The sequence below is a fragment of the Triticum aestivum genome, chromosome 6B, assembly GCF_018294505.1.
Source record: "Triticum aestivum cultivar Chinese Spring chromosome 6B, IWGSC CS RefSeq v2.1, whole genome shotgun sequence".
Classification (NCBI taxonomy): Eukaryota; Viridiplantae; Streptophyta; class Magnoliopsida; order Poales; family Poaceae; genus Triticum; species Triticum aestivum.
The window spans coordinates 471,568,915-471,591,873 of record NC_057810.1 but is presented as its reverse complement, the minus strand read 5'-3'; the positions used below and the strand labels follow the sequence as shown (position 1 = coordinate 471,591,873).

General features: G+C 44.1%; 2 long non-coding RNA genes and 1 pseudogene across 2 annotated transcripts; 1 reads left to right on the top strand and 2 right to left on the bottom strand.

The window, feature by feature from the left end:
- Positions 1-1,202: 1,202 nt before the first annotated feature.
- LOC123137528 (flavonoid 3',5'-hydroxylase 2-like) lies at positions 1,203-2,410 on the bottom strand (annotated as a pseudogene).
- Positions 2,411-4,205: 1,795 nt separating this feature from the next.
- On the bottom strand, positions 4,206-8,820 carry LOC123137529 (uncharacterized). The gene is made up of 5 exons (XR_006468336.1): positions 8,188-8,820; positions 8,006-8,088; positions 7,529-7,923; positions 5,353-7,438; positions 4,206-4,475 (listed from the first exon to the last, which is right to left on the bottom strand). It is a non-coding gene; the product is annotated as an uncharacterized lncRNA (long non-coding RNA).
- Positions 8,821-10,686: 1,866 nt separating this feature from the next.
- LOC123134247 (uncharacterized) lies at positions 10,687-13,289 on the top strand. The gene is made up of 3 exons (XR_006465596.1): positions 10,687-12,333; positions 12,548-12,699; positions 12,909-13,289. It is a non-coding gene; the product is annotated as an uncharacterized lncRNA (long non-coding RNA).
- Positions 13,290-22,959: the final 9,670 nt, after the last annotated feature.

Sequence of the window (22,959 nt, the reverse complement as noted above, 5' to 3'; positions counted from 1 at the left end):
CGGCAGAAACCCAATTCTTTTTATTATTATTATTATTGCCCGTGCGTTGCAACGGGTATAAAGTAAATCTGAATGTTCATGTGATATTTAAAAGTTTACCTGTCACAGTGAATAATAAGATTTTCCAATTATAATAGTTGTAAGACTCGTAAGGATCCACTTTATGAAGATCTTATTGTATTCCAAAAGCTCGTAATCTTTTTCTCTACCAATATAACCTACTTCTTCAACTCCCTCTAAAAAAAATTAATTATGTGTAATAAGTTGTTGTTATTTAACAACCCCGTGTAAAAATAATTAAAATATCTAAACATTTATCGATCCGATAGATCATCGGCTACTCCTTCGATGCGAAAGTAATTGTGCATCATCCGCTTACTTGTAACAGTTTCAAATAGATCATATATTAATTCCTATATCTCGCAATCCCTATTAACATTGATTCATATTCATGCTTTTCCACTTTAAAAATATGATGGACGGAAAGTAAAGTATTTACAATGCTTGCCGTTCTTTGTTGACACGTTGCCGCTAGCAGTAGCGGCACACCCTCCACGTCAACAAGACCACTTACCTGGACATTATCGTCGGGCCTCGATGGGGATCAGGATTAGGGTACGCAGAACTGCGGGATAGATGGTACAACGGAGGGTAGTGCTCCCCCTTCCCAGCAGTCGTGCTAAGTGAAACAGGACGCGAGCAAGATGCACCGTTGTCGCACTCTCTCTATTCTTCATCCCTCCGTCTCTCCACCCTGTCTCATCCATGGCATCCAGATTTGAGGAATATCTTCATGGACAGCAAGCACCGCTAAGCTTCAAATATCTTCTCCCTTAAGAAATATTTCTTTCTAATATTTTACTCACTTTTAATTATTATACTCTCTCCACTCTAAAATAAGTGTCTTAATTTTGTATTAACTATAGTACAAAGTTGTACTAAATTTATGACACTTCTTTCGAAAGAAGAGCGTACATATAATGTAACAACAAACATCATCAAGTAACAATAAACAACAGCAAGTAATAATCGTCGCTCTTCCGGAAAATAAAAAATTGTAATTGATGCTAGCGCATGCATCCAGTAGCTTCTGGCCGGTACAAGACCAATTCCATTTGTTTCGTTATTAAAGAAAAGCACCGACCGGCCAGCGCCACTCCTTCTCATCCATCTACCCATCTGCTTGCCTTATCCACATCGTCACTCCTTCTTCTCACTCAGCGCTACTCCTCCTCTTCTCCAGCCACTATCACCCAGTGTTGCTCCTCCTCTTCTACATGTGTTGTGCCGACGATGCACTCCACTCTCCTGGAGTGCGCGCGGCCGTGGTGGCTGGCCAGAGCCAGGGCATCACCCCTTATCAGTGAGGAACCCATAGGCGCCATGGAAGCTCCTCTGCCATGGGTCTGATCTGGCCGTCCTGCCCCAGTCGCCGGCCCGCTCCGGATCCGGCCAGCAGCCTCGCCTCCAATCCGATTCGGACGGCCCCGCCCACAGCCTCTGCCACCTGCGACACGCCCCCCAGAGGTCCGGCCGATCCCGCGCCGCTCATCCTTGCTTCGTCCTCTGCTCGGCACTCGCGTTTTCCGCCTCGCCCCGGCCTGCTCCAAGCCACCAACCGAAGCATGTCCACGAAGTCCAACCGGCCCTCCTCCCAGGCGCGCTCTTCGTCCGTTGCCGCGTGCTCCACCAGGCACCAGCAGCTTCGTGTTGAGCCCATCGAACTGGCGGTGCACTCGGCGCAGCTTGGCCTGCACTCCCTGCAGGTCTAGCCACGACAGCGCCGGCACGAAGTCGCTGATGTTGAACTTCCCGGTGCCGGTCAGGAGCGACACGGTCATCTCCTTGTAGCTGCTGGACTCGTCCTTGTTCCCGACCGCAGCGCCTGGGCCGATGGCCCCCCCTCTCTTCCTCTGCTCCGAAGTTGCTAGCTCGCGAGCGCCAAGGCAACCACGACCACTCTATCTTAGGGAGATCGATGCGTTCGGCTTGTTCCACTTGGGAGTTTATCCTCCTTCACATTCCATTTCACTTTCCTTTGCTCCCTCTTCCACATTACGGAGGAAATTTCGTTCTTTTCCCTTCTCCTCGGATGAAATTTGTTCTGTTCCCTTCTCCTCTGTAGGAAATTTGTTTGGTTCCCTTTACTTGAGGGTGGGCCCGGCGACGGCGGCGCGCGGCGGAAGGAGCGGCCGGCGGCGGCGCGCGCCGGATGGGTGGTGGCCGGCGGTTGCGGCGCGCGATGGATGGATGGGAGGCAAGGTCGTGGGTCTCGGGTGTTTTTTTTCTTTTCTGTTGCCCGTACCGGTTCAGGTTGACTGGATAATAGGATTGCGGGTTGATTATCAGTAAAATCAGGGTGTTTTCTGTAAAAGTTGATGACGGACGACCAGAAACCCAATTTGCTTTATTATTATATATATATATAGGTAAAGATAAAGATATATATATATATATATTATATTATATTATATTATATATTATTATTATTATTATTATTACTAGTACAAATGCCCGTGCGTTGCACCGGGCAAAAAATTAAATATAACATGCTCCATGTGCCATTATGCGACACTTTTTTAATCTGATCAAACCTTAAAAATAAGGTTACACTGAGTATTTCTTTTCGGACCATGAAATTTTTATGTACCTTAACAATGTTTATCATGACCTATTTCAGCTCCTCATTTTCATTTCATCCTATGAAATAGTAGTTGTGTATGGAATATTCTTTCAATAAACATGATCATTTTTGTACTTTGAAAAGGTGTTTTTTCAGATTTTCAGGAATATTTTTGAAGATGGAATTATTTTTATGGTGACGGTCATTTTTCGGAATATTATAGTTCATGTCTTTTTTATTTTGCACTGTTTTTTGGGGTTTGGTCTATTAAGAGTGGAGGGTGTTTATTGCTAGCAGCTAGCTCAGAGTCGTCGCTGCTTCTTGCTGCGTCCTACTATGCTAGTCACCGCTCATTTGGTCTTGTCTCAAATACCTATGTATGTAGCCAACAATCAGAAAGAGAGAGAAAAAAACGTGTCTCGTACCTCTCCCTACTCAGATTCCAAATAATCTCCATTCTCCAACCTAGTTGCATTGTTGAAGGCGACGACGGCAAGCGATTGCATTCCCCATGCACCACCTGCGATGGCGTTCCAGGCGCTCACCTTCTCGCCCTTCCCCCTCCATCTCGCCGTCACGCGGCGCCGGGTCCACGTGCTCGTCGTGGCTGTGGCCGCGGACCAGACCCCTCCGCCCCCACAGGCCTCCCCCTCCGAGCCGGCGAACAGCCTGAGCCGGCTCCTCCGGGAGCTCGGGCAGCGGAAGAAGGTTGCGGGTTTTTGTCCACCATTCATAAACAATTATAAAAAGTAAAAATAAATCACACGTGAAGAAAATAGATGAAGATGCTCTACATGACTTCTTCTATTAGGTAGTAGCAAAATAAGAAAGCAGTATCCCGCAAATAAATAATTGAAAATAAAACAGGAAAACAGTATATACAATGTGTACTGAAACAACACGTTTGTTCTGAAGAGAGAAGCTACTGGACGAGCCGAGGAAGGACGACGACCGGACCTAGGCCCCCATCAGTGACGGCTCCCGCTGCTGGTGGTGGCGCGGCGGTACCCTCCACAGCTGGGCGGCCCGGCGCGGCGGCTCCCGCAGCAGCTTGGCGGCTCGGCCGGGCGGCTCTTGCTGCTGACGGCGCGGCGGACCGGTGGCTCCCGCTGCAACTCGGAGCTGCCGATGGCACCCTCGTTGCTCCAGCTGGTAAAACCCAACTTCCTCCAGTGATTGATGGTTGTGTGAGCTCGTTGCCACGCCCGTAATAGCCATGGCTGGACGAACATACCGATACTAATTACCGTAGCAGCTGGTCATGCTTCATTCTGGGTACATTGACTTAAATTGTATTATACACTGAAAAATGTTTAGATGCCGATGAGCATTTTCTAACTATAACCAGAGATGATTTTGAGTTCCATCTTTTCCTGGATCTCCTCTAAGTCATATGGTGGAGGATCTAAATATATGTTGTGTATCCTGGCATATGCACTTCGGTGGAATTTGACAACATATAACGAATTGATAGATAAAAAAAATAAGCAGGCAACATATGTCCGCTTAGTACATGGAAGAGACAGAATATCACACAAAAATCTACCTGTAAAAAATATATCCCACAAAAATCATGAAGTGATGTCACAAAAAGGTTGTTCGGTTCAAATGACATGACAAATTAATCTGAGTTTACATCAAGCAAAATAATAATTCTTCCGAGTCAATGTCTTAGAAATCGACAAAATTCAACACCTCTTAGAATTTAAAATAGCAACTCAATGCACTAAATATAGAGCTTGTTCCTCTTTGGAGTCCACAATTGTCAACGTACTTCCTTGGTGATGGCGGCCCTTCCTTTGTGCCGCTCACAATTGTCGGGGCACCATTCCTAAGTCTTGAGATTCCTCCACTGAAATGTTTGAATGTTAATTATTTGTAAGGAAGTTAAATTACAATCTATGTGACATTCATAGTAGCCTCCTAGCTATGTCAACAAAAGGAATAAGTGAATACAAACAGCATAAGGATAAGCTATGCATGGATGCTATAAATTACATGGATGATCAAATGGTGAAAGCAATTGTAGAGAAGCAATATAGGAACATGTGTCCATCTTCTCCTAGGATTTTAGATAAACTTTTGTGATGTCATTCCCTTGGCCACTAAGTGATATAAGTATCGTCCCTCACACCCCACATGCTGGCCGTCGACAAATGAATCATTCCCAAACACATTATTGTTATCTAGATGTACATTATAAGCACATTGCCTTTCGTTAAGATCTGAGGCGATGACAAAAACAGATCATTTTATTGCTCTTTCAGCTTGATTGTATAAAAACGTGGAAAATAGTAATGACTTTTTCATTGGCGTTTTGCAGCAATAAAATGGTAGTGGTAGTGTAGAACAGAGACATACAGAGTATATCATGTTTTATTTTCTAAACTTGAAAGGATAATTTATAATGAAGAATAGAAATTCATACAAATGCCTCAATTTTTCAGAACTTCCTCAGAATGAGAGCAGAAGGACGCTTTATTTTTCTTGCATTTTCCGTAGAAAAATTCTTAAATATAGAGCTAAAGCTAGAATTTTGACTTCTAAAATCTGAAGATGACACAAGTGACTGAGTACACATGACACACTGAACGATTAGACCATCCATCATGTACTCGACGCATCGCGAGAGAACGAAAAAGAACACTTGCAACGCATCACATCTATGTCATGATGGATGAGAGATGCGTTTATGAAAAATATAAGTATTTCTGATAATGTACTGTCACAGGGTATGTAGCATGCCATATTTTCTGGGCTGTTTGTCGATTCACAGCCTGCACACATATATGCAGATTGATTTATGTAACAAAAAATTTAGACAGAGAAATGCCATACAAACAGTAACAAAATCACATTAGAAATAAACAGAGTATATGATTTCAGAAGAAAAAATTGTTTGCAATAGCTTTTTCAAATTAAATTAGCAAAAAAAGATACAGTGATCAGTCGATTGTACGTGTGTTAACTGAATGCCATCTTGCAATAGTGACTTCCTGTAACTCTCACTTGCAAAACTCTACATGTTGTAACCATACAACACTGTAGTTATGTATTGATTTTAGCAAATAAAGCTATTCTATTACATCGGATGAATCTCCATAATAAAATTTGCCATAACCAGATTCTCCATGAATAATTCAGTTCACTTGTCAAGAGAAAGTAAAAAAACTAAATATGTATAGTATGATTGGAAGATAATAAGAAAAGGGAGCATTAAATATCCCAGGACCAAACTTGCAAGATTTTCAGCTTGAAAGTAAACATACCACTTTCAATACCAACTAAAGTACTCCTTATTCCCTATTCAGTTTAGGTTAGCTATCAGACCAACCCAAACTGGTGGAGATACAGCAAACCAGAACATAGCCTCTTAAATTAGTTGTTATAAGGTTGTGATTCCATGATATTATATAGTGTGTGATATAAAAGGCTTCTTCATCATTGTCTGAACCCTTGGAAGCCTAATCGTGGCACTGAAAAATTGTTTAGAACTAACAATAACTGTTACCAAAGGAAAAACGACCTAGAAGTCCACAAAAATTCCTGCTTATTGGTTTACTCTGAATGAGAGAAGCAGCAGCAGACTGAGGTTCAGAGAGGAAGCGGAGCAGCAACAGTTTGGGTTCAGAGAAGATTAGGAACAACAATTCGTTGGAGAAGGAGAGGTACAGCAGTCGAGGGCAGCATCAGAGACCAAAAGCAGCAGGTTAGGGGCGGCAGCAGAGGATCAGAAGCAGAGATGTATTCGAGGGAGAAGAAGAGCAGTAGCCAGCGGGCGAGGAGATTCGGTGAAGAACTTGGGGGACACACGACAGCAGAGGTCTTGGAGATGAGCTGCGGTGGCCTTCGCCAAGAACCAGAGACCAGCGCCCCTTCGTCTGGTGGTTTTGGCTTTTCTTCCTGACCACCCTCAGGAGGTCCTTTGGTTGTAGTATGTGTGAATATTTCTTTGCTGAGATCATGTGTATCCAAATAATTTCCAACTCCCAAACATTTGCTCGGTGACGGACTAAACAAAAAAATGTTTGCAGTTATAAGACATAAATGTTTGTCACATTATTCACATAAAAAGCTACTTTGCAAGCCTATCTTCTTCATATTCAGAGAGCAGATAAATGAAACATTGGAGTTGACGGATATCTAGAAACATACTCCCTCTAACAAATATAGGACCTGTTAGATCACTACTTTAGTTATCTATATAAAAGGTCTTATATTTGTTTACAGAGGGAGTACATGATAAGCGAGAACATAATACATCATCCAAGAAACTGAATACTTGAGCACTCCCAACTGATGTTTCCTTTCAGGATGTGTGTGCTATTATGGTCCCAACTTGCATTGTTGTTTTTTTGTGTTGAAATATGAAAGCTCTACCGAAAGCACGACAGGCCAAGCAGATGGCAGTAATAGTATTACCCATTTAAAAATATCCTCCTATAACTGAAATATTTATCTTAGACCTATCCAGCAAACTATGTGTCATGTGTCTTTCATAAAAAATTACCAAAGAAACATTGCAGATCAAGTAAGATAATGTACATTATCTCACATAAAGGAAAGCATCCATCCTTTCATTTGGTCGGCCACCTTTATTTCAGGAAGTATAACCAGGAAATTGATCGTAGTTGTCAGATGCTCATAATTCAATTCATTTTTAATCTGCAAGGCTGTATAAAAGGCTTTTTTTTGCGGGGTTGTATAAAAGGCTCTTGATTAGGCTAGTAGCAGAACTTACTAATGTGTGTGCCCGTCGATCGGCTTGTATGCATCAGTAGATGTCCATACATGCAGGACTATGACTTTGCATATCTATGTGGCATCACAGAATGAATTCATTATCCATCATGCTAGACATTTTGTCAAGCCAATGTAATTAATTAAGACGTGCTAGGAGCAAACCTGGAGCTTGAGTCCATCAGCAGGGCGGCCTTGTTTAAGATTCAGGTCAGTAAATCCCCAAGCTCGTTTTTATAACCTTCCGCCTCTTCCTTCGTTGTTGAATCAACCGATCAATGGACTTGGTCTGCTGTCTAGTCTGTCGATCCATGCTCCCAGTGGCTGTCACTTCCTCAAATAATCAGGCTTCCACAACATCCTGCACCATGGCATGCGCCTCCGCCCTCACATCCATCTTACCCTCTTGTTCCCGGTCAACATATTCAGGCAGTAAAGCATCAACCATGACCTCCTCCCCGGCCTCGCCCGTGTCGCTGTCATCAACAATCTCGACGGCGCGCTCCACCGGCACCTTCGACGTGCCCCCCTTCTTCTCCTCCTCGGTCCAGCATGAAGGCCTGCATCGACAAAGCTCCTGATCAAGGTTTTCTCTCTGATAAATCAAGCAGTCCTAATCTCTCTGAAAAATCCTCAATTTACATGTTCTCCTTCCTTCCCAGCCATGGCCAAGACTATACTCCTCCTCCTTTCATTGAAGGGACTTTCTCAGCCATGTCATTTATCTACAATCAGAAAAATCAAGGTAAATAATACAGATTTATTTTCTTCAACAGATAGTATAACATGGAACAATCAGATGGACAGAAAGATGCAGTACTCACAACAAAGATAAAGCTCATGAACATTGGCTTGGACAAACACACAAACACCTTGTGTGCAAAAATTAACAGAGAACATCCACAAGCTATGACCAGCTAAATATATCCCTGTTGGTGAGAAGCATCAGTTGAGGTGGAGGGTAGTGCAGAGGGGAGGGTGAGGTCGCCGGTGAGTGCAACAACGACCGGCTGGCGGTGGGCCTTGTCCTGGATGCGCTGGAGGGGCGTCTCCCTCGAGCATAGGACGAGGAGGCAGGGGACGAGCTATAGGAACTCCATGGTGGAGGTCTTGGCGGGTTCGATGGCGCCGGATCGGGTAGAGGAGGTGGAGGGAGCGCGGATCCGGGAGGTAGGCGCCGGATCTGGCTGGTGGAGGTCCCGTGGCGGCGTTTGAATCTCCGAGGAGAGCTCGAGGACTGGACATCCATGGCGCTGGCGCTGAGCTCCTGGAGAGGAGAGACAAGAAGATTAGAGAGAGAGAAGGCATGGAAGCGGCGGCGTGACCTGGGTGGTCGGCGGCGGCGGCGCCGGTCGCCGGACGACGCGCGAGGGAAGCCAGGGAGGAGGCGCACGGGAGGAGGAGCTCGGGGTCGGGCGCTGGTGGTGACGGCGGCACTCGGGCCTGGGCGGGCCAGATCTGGGCTAGAAACGAACGCCAGGGTGTTTTGTGCAAAAACGAAACGTTTTCTCAGATATCCACTTAAGATAGGACTTGCGGGTTGAATTCTCACAAACAAAGGGGCTTTTTTGTAAAATGACCATGACGGACGACCAGAAGCACTCCGTGCTTTATTAGTAGGGAAAGATTAGGTAGAGATAGAGAGGTAGAGATAGCAAAAGAGCCCGTGCGTTGCAACGGAAAAGAAAACATAACACACGCTCTTAACCCAACAACCATCATTCAAGATCACAATAGGTCCATCTCCTTTATTTTTGCAAGGCATCATATTTGTGTTGCCGCTTATCCTCCTTCTCACCCTCCCCGGTGATGGCCTCGATGTTCACACAAAATAAAAAAAACGTGTTTGAATATCGCTAGTACGAATGCCCGTGCGTTGCACCGGGCGAAAAAGGGCACAACCTGCTTTATATCCCATTATGCACCATTTTTTGTATCTAATTTTAATATACATCGATAATAAGGTTAAACTGATTAGTTCTTTATGTAGCATGAAGTTCAGACGTGAAGAAGGCACCTTAGCGTTCTTCATCTGTTTTTATGGAAGAGTAGCTTTTTATTGAAATAGATTGTCTGCCATTTTCTTTTTGCTTTTCTGAAAAACACCTTTGTTCCGAAAGTCTCCTTTGATCTAACAATGATATTCATCGCTGGATGCAAAATGAATGCTCATGTATAACTCTAGGACTAAAAACATAAAGCATTGTAAGTCCGTTTCACAAAGCTATGATATATATATGATTCAAAAACATGCCATCTAAGCTAAAAGGTCTCATCCATCATTAAAGGAAATAATTTTATATTTAAACATGCCAATTTCGTGGGCACTGCATCTCACTACAATTTTATGACTTCAGAGAGATAAGATACATGTAGATGCATAATGTTTCTTTCTCATGCCAATTAGCTAATCAACAGGGCACAAAATAGGGAGATAAACTATGGCAAGCAGGCAACTGAATTGACATAGCAACAACTTTGAATTTAGTTCAATAGTAATGGAAGGACCAGATTTAGTGAATAATAAACATGAAGGGTCGAAGCACTAAGTCAGCGTGTGCTCAGTTCGGTCACCATAATCTACTTTATTTTCGATGTGGGTTAAATGATCATCTACTTATCTCATAGTAAAAAATTCTCAGCAAGCCTGAATATTAATTAGATTATAGGCCAATCACTTGCTCCAAACTGCCATAGGAAAAAACAACAAATAGGAACAGATGGCAACAGTGGTGAACATAGAACTTTTCAAAAAAAATTGATTCTTAAGACAACATTATTGAGTAATTAATCTTTTCAGTAGGCTTTTCACCAGCGACGTGTTATGTATTACTACTGACAAATAGTAAATATGATAATAATAAAAATAAATTTTTGCAGTTGAAAACATGGATTATGTAGCAGACCAAATAGTCCTAAACCTGAAGCAAAATAGAACAGGGCATATAAAAGTATTCTGTAAGAAAAAACACCATGCACACTCTTTTATTTTTCAGCCCTGCTGCTGCTGCTGCTTGCCGGTGGTTCGCCGGCCATCGGCTGAGGTGGGACTCGGGTGCGCGGAGGCGTCGGGGATCGAGGGAGCTCTCCTCCCTCGTGGTTGAAGCACTCGGGGTCGAGCAAGTGAGCGACGTTCGGTCGTCGCCTTCGTCGGCCTTCGTCCGTTCCCCTCGTGTGCCTTATCCCCTCGGCCTTCTCTCTAACGATTCTTTCCCTGATCTCTTGGGCTGTCTACATCTTCTCCATCTCCTAATCCCTCTCTTCCTCACACGTAAGGTACATCCCCTCTCCCTTCCCCATTAATTTGCTACCTTGGATTAGATTTCTCTGGTTGAAATTGGAGCCCCGTGTAGTTTAGTGTTGATCTGAGCTACACACCAGCGATTGCACAAGGTTGTATTCAAGAGAATTTTGGATGGTTGCGGCTGCTGCTGCTACTGGATGCAGTTGTTTGAATTATAAAGGAATTCAGTGGGTAATGTGTCAGAAAGTTGGACAATTTAGCTATGGATATTTTCAATATTTAGCAACTTAATTTTGGGTTTCAGTGTTCTATACATGAATTTCTGATGCCTTGCACTTCTAGGAGTTGTGGTTTATTTATGCAAACATGAACCTTATATAAGTATGTGGTGTTCCATTGATGTGTCCAAATGACCTTGAAATATAAAATTGAATTGTGTAAGTGAATTGATGATGATACATGCTTCAGTTTCTAAAGATTGGGAAGCAATCCTCGTGACATTTCCATGCGAATCTTTTTAAATCCACTTTTGGGTGACTCATTTTTTATTATATTGAATTTAAATTCACATTGCCATGCTAAGATTTGTGAAAACTGTTCACTTTTTCTTTTCTGGGTGTAGCATCTGCAGGCCTACATGCAATCATTATTTTTGTTAAGCAACAGAATGCTACAGTTATGTAGAGAGTTAGAGGCGAGGGGCGATGAGAGTTGGTTTATGTTGATATTCAACTGGTTGCTTCTTATGGTTTGGTACGTCTATATAATGCTCACATGTATTTCGCTGCATTTGCCTAAAAAGTGTATCCGTGTAGATTTTCAGTTCAAAGGTTTGCATTAAGTATATTTTCACTCCATGCGCATGATACATTTCTTACCACCCAATGTGCTGTTTAGGGGAAACTGATCCTTCTAATCTGGCATTCTTTTTGGTCTTCCCTGCTTTAGGTAGTTCATGCTGACTCCTTAATTCTTCAGTGATAATGAGTTATTCATGGATCTAGCAACTGATTGTATTTGCTTTGTCTCGAGATCATGGATACTTTTTTTCATGAGATCATGGATACTTGAATGCCCTTTGTTGACAATATATGGTTTCTGATTGTTTTCATACGTTTATGCCTCTTCTGAGGTTGCGAAACCCATTTATTTTCCCAAAGATCACTTGTGCCTACTAAGTCTTGGGATCCATTTTTTTTCCTATGTGACCAATCCCTAGAAGAACGCATGCTCCCTAGCCATAGAAGAAATCAGCAGGTGGACAAAGTTCAGGGCCTGAGGCAGCAATAGTTCTTCAAAGGCACTGGGCAATAATTGATTGGTTGAAGGTAGCATTTTCTGTCGAGCTTCAATTGACAGGGAAGAAATTGTTTCTATATGTGCCTTTGGTTTTCTTTCACTTAGGGAGTTCGTACAGTTCTTTTTTCAGGGCAAGAGATTCTTCTGCTAGATAAGAAAGAGCACTCTGATTAATTAGATCAGAAGTTACTTTTTCCATCGAGCTTCAGTTGACATGGAAGAAATTTTTTCTGTCTATGCCTTTGGTTTTATTTTACTTAGGGAGTTTGTATAGTTTTTTTCAGGGGAAGATATTCTTCAGCTGGATGAGAAAGAGCACTCTAATTAATTAGATCAGAAGTTGCGTGTGATGATGATTGCTTGTGCAGACTACAATGGTACCAACCACCAGGCATGGTCGTCAGTGAGGCGCCGTCAGTGGACATGAGTAAAGCTTCTTGACCTATACGATTCATGGTTTGGCATATTTGCTTCATCGGAGTGCTTTGTCTGAGATGATTGAGATCCTTAATTTGCATTGGTTTATCTTTGCCGCATCTCTTGCAATACATTAGTGGAAAGCTTAGCAGTGCTGATCTTCTAAACTTGAAGTTAATTATGACTTGCTTAAACTCATAATAATTTTGTTTTGGAGAGTGCAGAAATCATTTTGAGGAAACAGTGAACAAAAAAGTTGGGGCATCCTGGGTAATCAGCTTGGAGAAGCCCAGAAAAATCTGACAGGAGTGGTGACAGTAGCAGCGGCATGCCTGATACAAGACCCCTGAATAGTGATTGGGGCATTAAAGCCATGGTATTATTCTCTTTGGATTTTTTGTTGCATGTCCTGCTTTGCTTAGACGTTTAAATGTGTGATTAGTTTCTACCAGGTGGTATTCATTTTTTGCAGCCGTTGGATGATGTATCATGTACGTCTTCCCCGCTCAACCTTATTCCCCTTGGTCTCTTCAAGAAAAAAACTGACATCATTAAATATCTTTTGTGATACTTTGAGTGCTACAGAAAACAGAATTTCACTTCGGATAGCTGCATGTGTACATATGTGGTGGAGGAACTCAACAATTTCCAGTAAAAGTAAACGTTTTTGCAGTCAAAGGTAATCTTTGCTACATCTGTTATTGAATATATGCTAGGGAGGACAGTAGCAGTTTTGAGATGTTTGTGTGTTAAATCCATTGTAGGCTTTCCATCTGTGTGTTATTCATAATCTTATTGGGCTTCAATTTTATGTTGCATGATGCAGATAAATTTATTGGTTATTTAAAATATCAACATATATTTTCTATATCTGGAAGGATGGGCCACATTGAACTCACTAATTCATTTACAAGCGCACATGAACTGCTAATACAGGCCGGTCATGTTTTCCAACTTTTCCTTCTTCTCCTGATGTTCCCCTGTACTACTTGCCAAGGATCAAGTGCCTCTAACATTATACATGTATACGTATATTGAATGATATACTTTTTACTAGGGATTTCTTTATCGAGCGTTTAACATGTTGTACTTAGTTTGCATGGCATTTCTGTTGGAAATATGCCCTAGAGGCAATAATAAAAGTATTATTATTATATTTCCTTGTTCATGATAATTGTCTTTTATTCATGCTATAATTGTATTATTCGTAAATCGTAATACACGTGTGAATATATAGACCACAATACGTCCCTAGTAAGCCTCTAGTTGACTAGCTCGTTGGTCAACAGATAGTCATGGTTTCCTGACTATGGACATTAGATGTCATTGACAACGGGATCACGTCATTAGGAGAATGACGTGATGGACAAGACCCAATCCTAAGCATAGCACAAGATCGTGTAGTTCGTTTTGCTAGAGCTTTTCCAATGTCAAGTATCTCTTCCTTAGACCATGAGATCATGTAACTCCCGGATACCGTAGGAGTGCTTTGGGTGTACCAAATGTCATAACGTAACTGGGTGACTATAAAGGTGCACTATAGGTATCTCCGAAAGTGTCTGTTGGGTTGACACAGATCGAGACTGGGATTTGTCACTCCGTATGACGGAGAGGTATCTCTAAGCCCACTCGGTAATGCATCATCATAATGAGCTCAAAGTGACCAAGTGTTTGGTCACGGGATCATGCATTATGGTACGAGTAAAGTGAGTTGCCGGTAACGAGACTGAATGAGGTATTGGGATACCGACGATCGAGTCTCGGGCACGTAACGTACCGATTGACAAAGGGAATAGTATACGGGGTTGATTGAATCCTCGACATCGTGGTTCATCCGATGACATCATCGAGGAGCATGTGGGAGCCAACATGGGTATCCAGATCCCGCTGTTGGTTATTGACCGGAGAGCCGTCTCAGTCATGTCTGCATGCCTCCCGAACCCGTAGGGTCTACACACTTAAGGTTCGGTGACGCTAGGGTTATTAGGAAGACTTGTATGTGATTACCGAATGTTGTTCGGAGTCCCAAATAAGATCCCGGACATCATGAGGAGTTCTGGAAGGGTCCGGAGGTAAAGATTTATATATGGGAAGTTGTCATGCGGACACCGGAAAGTTTCGGGGGCATATCGGTATTGTACCGGGGCCACCGGAAGGGTTCCGGGGGTCCACCGGGAGGGGCCACCCCTCTCGGAGGGCCCCATGGGCCGCATGGGGCAGGGAACCAGCCCCTGGAGGGCTGGGGGCGCCCCTCCCCCTTGGGCCCACGCGCCTAGGGTTGGGGGGGAACCCTAAGGGGGGCGCACCCCCTTTGCTTGGGGGGCAAGCCTCCTCCCTGGCCCCCCCTCTAGATCTCATCTAGAGGGGGCCGCCCCCCTTTCCCCTTCCCCTATAAATAGAGGGGCGAGGGGAGGGCTGAACACCCGATCCAAGGCGCAGCCCCTCCCCTCCCCAACACCTCTCCTCCTCCGTTAGCGCTTGGCGAAGCCCTGTCGGAGTACTGCCTCTCCACCAACACCACGCCGTCGTGCTGCTGCTGGAGCCTTCTTCCTCAACCTCTCCTTTCCCCTTGCTGGATCAAGAAGGAGGAGACGTCGTCCGTTCCGTATGTGTGTTGAACGCGGAGGTGCTGTCCGTTCAGCACTTGGTCATCGGTGATTTGGATCACAGCGAGTACGACTCCATCATCCCCGTTCCCTTGAACGCTTCCGCACGCGATCTACAAGTGGTATGTAGATGCAATCTCTCTCCCATGACTCGTTGCTTAGATGAACTCATAGATGGATCTTGGTGAAACCGTAGGAAAAATTTTAATTTTCTGCAACGTTCCCCAACAGTGGCATCATGAGCTAGGTCTATGCGTAGTTCTCTATTGCACGAGTAGAACACAATTTTGTTGTGGGCGTAGATCTTGTCAACTTGCTTGCCGCTACTAGTCTTTTCTTTCTTCAGCGGTATTGTGGAATGAAGCGACCCGGACTGACCTTACACGTACGCTTACGTGAGACAGGTTCCACCGACTGACATGCACTAGTTGCATAAGGTGGCTAGCGGGTGTTTGTCTCTCCTACTTTAGTTGGAGCGGATTAGATGAAAAGGGTCCTTATGAAGGGTAAATAGAAGTTGACAAAATCACGTTGTGGTTATTCGTAGGTAAGAAAACGTTCTTGCTAGAACCCAATTGCAGCCACGTAAAAGATGCAACAACAATTAGAGGACGTCTAACTTGTTTTTGCAGCAATTGTCATGTGATGTGATATGGCCAGAAGTTGTGATGAATGATGAATGATATATTGTGATGTATGAGATCATGTTCTTGTAATAGGAATCACGACTTGCATGTCGATGAGTATGACAACCGGCAGGAGCCATAGGAGTTGTCTTTATTTTTGTATGACCTGCGTGTCATTAAAGAACGCCATGTAAATTACTTTACTTTATTGCTAAACGCGTTAGCCATAGAAGTAGAAGTAGTCGTTGGCGTGACAACTTCATGAAGACACAATGATGGAGATCATGATGATGGATATCACGGTGTCATGCCGGTGACGAAGATGATCATGGAGCCCCGGAGATGGAGATCGAAGGAGCTATATGATATTGGCCATATCATGTCACTACTATATAATTGCATGTGATGTTTATTATGTTTTATGCATCTTGTTTACTTAGAACGGCGGTAGTAAATAAGATGATCCCTTATAATAATTTCAAGAAAGTGTTCCCCCTAACTGTGCACCATTGCTAAAGTTCGTCATTTCGAAGCACCACATGATGATCGGGTGTGATAGATCCTTATGTTCACATACAACAGGTATAAGACAGATTTACACATGCAGAATACTTAGGGTTAACTTGACGAGCCTAGCATGTATAGACATGGCCTCGGAACACAGAGACCGAAAGGTCGAACATGAGTCGTATGGAAGATATGATCAACATGGAGATGTTCACCGATGATGACTAGTCCGTCTCACGCGATGATCGGACACGGCCTAGTCGACTCGGATCGTGTAACACTTAGATGACTAGAGGGATGTCTAATCTGAGTGGGAGTTCATTAAATAATTTGATTAGATGAACTTAATTATCATGAACTTAGTCTAAAACTTTTGCAAAATATGTCTTGTAGATCAAATGGCCAACGCTCATGTCAACATGAACTTCAACACGTTCCTAGAGAAAACCAAGCTGAAAGATGATGGCAGCAACTATTCGGACTGGGTCCGGAACCTGAGGATCATCCTCATAGCAGCCAAGAAAGATTATGTCCTAGATGCACCGCTAGGTGAAGCACCCATCCCAAAGAACCAAGACGTTATGAACACTTAGCAATCACGTGCTGATGATTACTCCCTCGTTCAGTGCGGCATGCTTTACAGCTTAGATCCGGGGCTCCAAAAGCGTTTTGAGAAGCATAGAGCATATGAGATGTTCGAGGAGCTGAAAATGGTTTTCCAAGCTCATGCCCGGGTCAAGAGATATGAAGTCTCCGACAAGTTCTATAGTTGTAAGATGGAGGAAAACAGTTCTGTCAGTGAGCACATACTCAAAATGTCTGGGTTGCACAACCGCCTGTCCCAGTTGGAGATCAATCTCCCGGAAGAGGCGGTCATTGACAGAATCCTTCAGTCGCTCCCACCGAGCTACAAGAGCTTTGTGTTGAACTACAATATGCAGGGGATGGTGAAGAGCATTCCTGAAGTATTCTCAATGCTGAAGTCAGCAGAGGTTGAAATCAAGAAAGAACATCAAGTGTTGATGGTCAATAAGACCACTAAGTTCAAGAAGGGCAAGGGTAAGAAGAACTTCAAGAAGGACGACAAAGATGTTACCGCGCCCGGTAAGCCAGTTGTCGGGAATAAGTCAAAGAATGGACCCAAGCCTGAGACTGAGTGCTTTTATTGCAAGGGGAAGGGTCACTGGAAGCGGAACTGCCCCAAATACTTAGCAGACAAGAAGGCCGACAACACTAAAGGTATATTTGATATACATGTAATTGATGTGTACCTTACCAGTACTCGTAGTAACTCCTGGGTATTTGATACCGGTGCTGTTGCTCACATTTGTAACTCACAGCAGGAGCTGCGGAATAAGAGGAGACTGGCGAAGAACGAGGTGACGATGCGCGTCGGGAATGGTTCCAAGGTCGATGTGATCGCCGTCGGCACGCTACCTCTACATTTACCTACGGGATTAGTTTTAAAGCTCAATAATTGTTATTTAGTGCCAAGTTTGAGCATGAACATTGTATCTGGATCTCGTTTAATACGAGATGGCTACTCATTTAAATCCGAGAATAATGGTTGTTCTATTTATATGAGAGATATGTTTTATGTTCATGCCCCGATGGTCAATGGTTTATTCTTAATGAATCTCGAACGTAATGTTACACATATCCATAGTGTGAATACCAAAAGATGTAAAGTTGATAACGATAGTCCCACATACTTGTGGCACTGCCGCCTTGGTCACATTGGTGTCAAGCGCATGAAGAAGCTCCATGTTGATGGACTTTTAGAGTCTCTAAATTATGAATCATTTGACACATGCGAACCATGCCTCATGGGCAAAATGACCAAGACCCCGTTCTCCGGAACAATGGAGCGAGCAACCAACTTATTGGAAATCATACATACTGATGTGTGTGGTCCAATGAGCGTTGAGGCTCGCGGAGGATATCGTTATGTTCTCACTCTCACTGATGACTTGAGTAGATATGGGTATGTCTACTTGATGAAACACAAGTCTGAGACCTTTGAAAAGTTCAAGGAATTTCAGAATAAAGTAGAGAATCAACGTGACCGAAAGATAAAGTTCTTACGATCGAATCATGGAGGAGAATATTTAAGTCACGAATTTGGTACACACTTAAGAAAATGTGGAATCGTTTCACAACTCACGCCGCCTGGAACACCTCAGCGTAACGGTGTGTTCGAACGTCGTAATTGCACTCTATTGGATATGGTGCGATCTATGATGTCTCTTACCGATTTACCGCTATCATTTTGGGGATACGCTCTAGAGACAGCTACATTCACTTTAAATAGGGCACCGTCTAAATCCGTTGAGACGACACCATATGAATTATGGTTTGGGAAGAAACCTAAGCTGTCGTTTCTAAAAGTTTGGGGATGTGATGCTTATGTCAAGAAACTTCAACCTGAAAAGCTCGAACCCAAGTCGAAAAAATGCGTCTTCATAGGATACCCTAAGGAAACCATTGGGTATACCTTCTACTTAAGATCCGAGGGCAAGATCTTCGTTGCCAAGAACGGATCCTTTCTGGAAAAAGAGTTTCTCTCGAAAGGAGTAAGTGGGAGGAAGGTAGAACTCAATGAAGTACCACCTCTTGAACCGGAAAGTAGTGCAGCTCAGGAAAACATTCCTGTGGTGCCTACACCGACTGGAGAGGAAATTAATGATGATGATCAAGGTACTTATGATCAAGTTGCTACTGAACTTCGTAGGTCCATAAGGACTCGTTCCGCACCAGAGTGGTATGGCAACCCTGTCCTGGAAATCATGTTGTTAGATAACGGTGAACCTTCGAACTATGAAGAAGCGATGGCGGGCCCAGATTCCAACAAATGGCTAGAAGCCATGAAATCCGAGATAGAATCCATGTATGAAAACAAAGTATGGACTTTGACTGACTTGCCCGATGATCGGCGAGCAATAGAAAACAAATGGATCTTTAAAAAAAAGACGGACGCGGATGGTAATGTCACCATCTATAAAGCTCGACTTGTCGCTAAGGGTTATCGGCAAGTTCAAGGGATTGACTACGATGAGACTTTCTCTCCTGTAGCGAAGCTTAAGTCCGTCCGAATCATGTTAGCAATTGCCGCATACTGTGATTATGAGATATGGCAGATGGACGTCAAAATGGCATTCCTTAACGGGCATCTTAAGGAAGAACTGTATATGATGCAGCCGAAAGGTTTTGTCGATCCTAAGAATGCTAACAAAGTATGCAAGCTCCAGCGATCCATTTATGGGCTGGTGCAAGCATCTCGGAGTTGGAACATTCGCTTTGATGAGATGATCAAAGCGTTTGGGTTTATGCAGACTTATGGAGAAGCCTGCGTTTACAAGAAAGTGAGTGGGAGCTCTGTAGCATTTCTCATATTATATGTAGATGACATACTTTTGATGGGAAATGATATAGAAATTCTTGGACAACATTAAGGCCTACTTGAATAAGTGTTTTTCAATGAAGGACCTTGGAGAAGCTGCTTACATATTAGGCATCAAGATCTATAGGGATAGATCGAGACGCCTCATAGGTCTTTCACAAAGCACATACCTTGATAAGATTTTGAAGAATTTCAAAATGGATCAGTCCAAGAAAGGGTTCTTGCCTGTACTGCAAGGTGTGAGATTGAGCTCGGCTCAATGCCCAACCACGGCAAAAGATAAAGAAGAGATGAGCGTCATCCCCTATGCCTCAGCCATAGGATCTATTATGTATGCCATGTTGTGTACCAGACCTGATGTAAACCTTGTCGTAAGTTTGGTAGGAAGGTACCAAAGTAATTCCGGCAAGGAACACTGGACAGCGGTCAAGAATATCCTGAAGGACAAAGGACATGTTTCTCGTTTATGGACGTGACGAAGAGCTCGTCGTAAAGGGTTACGTCGACGCTAGCTTCGACACAGATCTGGATGACTCTAAGTCACAAACCGGATACGTGTATATGTTGAATGGTGGAGCAGTAAGCTGGTGCAGCTGCAAGCAGAGCGTCGTGGCGGGATCTACATGTGAAGCGGAGTACATGGCAGCCTCGGAGGCAGCGCATGAAGCAATTTGGGTGAAGGAGTTCATCACCGACCTAGAAGTCATACCCAATGCGTCGGGGCCGATCAAACTCTTCTGTGACAACACTGGAGCTATTGCCCTTGCCAAGGAGCCCAGGTTTCACAAGAAGACCAGGCACATCAAGCGTCGCTTCAACTCCATCCGTGAAAATGTTCAAGATGGAGACATAGATATTTGCAAAGTGCATACGGATCTGAATGTCGCAGATCCATTGACTAAACCTCTCTCACGAGCAAAACATGATCAACACCGGAACTCTATGGGTGTTCGATTCATCACAATGTAACTAGATTATTGACTCTAGTGCAAGTGGGAGACTGTTGGAAATATGCCCTAGAGGCAATAATAAAAGTATTATTATTATATTTCCTTGTTCATGATAATTGTCTTTTATTCATGCTATAATTGTATTATCCGGAAATCGTAATACACGTGTGAATACATAGACCACAACACGTCCCTAGTAAGCCTCTAGTTGACTAGCTCGTTGGTCAACAGATAGTCATGGTTTCCTAACTATGGACATTAGATGTCATTGACAACGGGATCATGTCATTAGGAGAATGACGTGATGGACAAGACCCAATCCTAAGCATAGCACAAGATCGTGTAGTTCGTTTTGCTAGAGCTTTTCCAATGTCAAGTATATCTTCCTTAGACCATGAGATCATGTAACTTTCGGATACCGTAGGAGTGCTTTGGGTGTACCAAACGTCACAACGTAACTGGGTGACTATAAAGGTGCACTACAGGTATCTCCGAAAGTGTCTGTTGGGTTGACACGGATCGAGACTGGGATTTGTCACTCCGTATGACAGAGAGGTATCTCTGGGCCCACTCGGTAATGCATCATCATAATGAGCTCAAAGTGACCAAGTGTTTGGTCACGGGATCATGCATTACGGTACGAGTAAAGTGACTTGCCGGTAACGAGACTGAACGAGGTATTGGGATACCGACGATCGAGTCTCGGGCACGTAACGTACCGATTGACAAAGGGAATAATATACGGGGTTGATTGAATCCTCGACATCGTGGTTCATCCAATGACATCATCGAGGAGCATGTGGGAGCCAACATGGGTATCCAGATCCCGCTGTTGGTTATTGACCGGAGAGCCGTCTCGGTCATGTCTACATGCCTCCCGAACCCGTAGGGTCTACACACTTAAGGTTCAATGACGCTAGGGTTATTAGGAAGACTTGTATGTGATTACCGAATGTTGTTCGGAGTCTCGGATGAGATCCCTGACGTCACGAGGAGTTCCGGAAGGGTCCGAAGGTAAAGATTTATATATGGAAAGTTGTCATGCGGACACCGGAAAGTTTCGGGGGCATATCGGTATTGTACCGGGGCCACCAGAAGGGTTCCGGGGGTCCATCGGGAGGGGCCACCCCTCTCGGAGGGCCCCATGGGCCGCATGGGGCAGGGAACCAGCCCCTGGAGGGCTGGGGCACCCCCCCTTGGGCCCATGCGCCTAGGGTTGGTGGGGGGGGAACCCTAAGGGGGGCGCACCCCCTTTGCTTGGGGGGCAAGCCCCCTCCCTGGCCGCCCCCCCTCTAGATCTCATCTAGAGGGGGCCGGCCCCCTTTCCCCTTCCCCTATAAATAGAGGGGCGAGGGGAGGGCTGAACACCTGATCCAAGGTGCAGCCCCTCCCCTCCCCAACACCTCTCCTCCTCCGTTAGCGCTTGGCGAAGCCCTGTCGGAGTACTGCCTCTCCACCAACACCACGCCGTCGTGCTGCTGCTGGAGCCTTCTTCCTCAACCTCTCCTTTCCCCTTGCTGGATCAAGAAGGAGGAGACGTCGTCCGTTCCGTATGTGTGTTGAACGCGGAGGTGCTGTCCGTTCAGCACTTGGTCATCGGTGATTTGGATCACGGCGAGTACGACTCCATCATCCCCGTTCCCTTGAACGCTTCCGCACGCGATCTACAAGTGGTATGTAGATGCAATCTCTCTCCCATGACTCATTGCTTAGATGAACTCATAGATGGATCTTGGTGAAACCGTAGGAAAATTTTTAATTTTCTGCAACGTTCCCCAACAATTTCGACTATGCTTAGAACAACATTGTGAATGTACGTGTTATTCTACCTCTTGGGCTGTAATGCTCTATTCATTCAATGTTTTAGGTTGTGCTTCTCGATGATCAGATATTTATGGCATGGTTGTTTATGCTCTGCTCATGGTCGTGCCTGCGAAGCTGTGATGACTTGACGACAGGAGAAGTGGTCAGGATTGAGCCATCGGACAAGAGATGACCGCCGTCGATTGCCAACAAATTTCTGTATGCCGCAGTGAGCGGGATGCGTTCAATATCTTCAGATGCTCTGCGCTGCACCCGCTATATTTGATATGAGTCCACATGCAAAATAAAGGCATCACATGTTCTGGGTTGTTCAGCTTTTTTTTTTCGTGATTGGATTATATGCTACTCGGTGTTGAAGGGTTTGTTCATGCCAAAGTTAATAAATCTTGTGATGTTACCAGAGATTGCTCATTTACTCATTCTGCATGGGATGATCAGGGTTTGATTATTTTTATCAGCAGACTTTCATTCAGATAATAACCCAATGGCGCTCGTCTGTTCTCTTTACTTATGTACCTACACAATAGTGCTTTATTAATTTTGTTGTGCAAATAATCAGTCTTTGTGTTTATGAGAAATGATAATGACTTGCACCATTACCATACTTGCTGAAAGTATGTTTTAACGCAATACAATCCTATATTTACCTCGTGTCATGATTTGATTCAGGTATAGCTTCCAAGTACCCGGTTCAGGGCATGTCCAAATTGAGAGGATTCACTT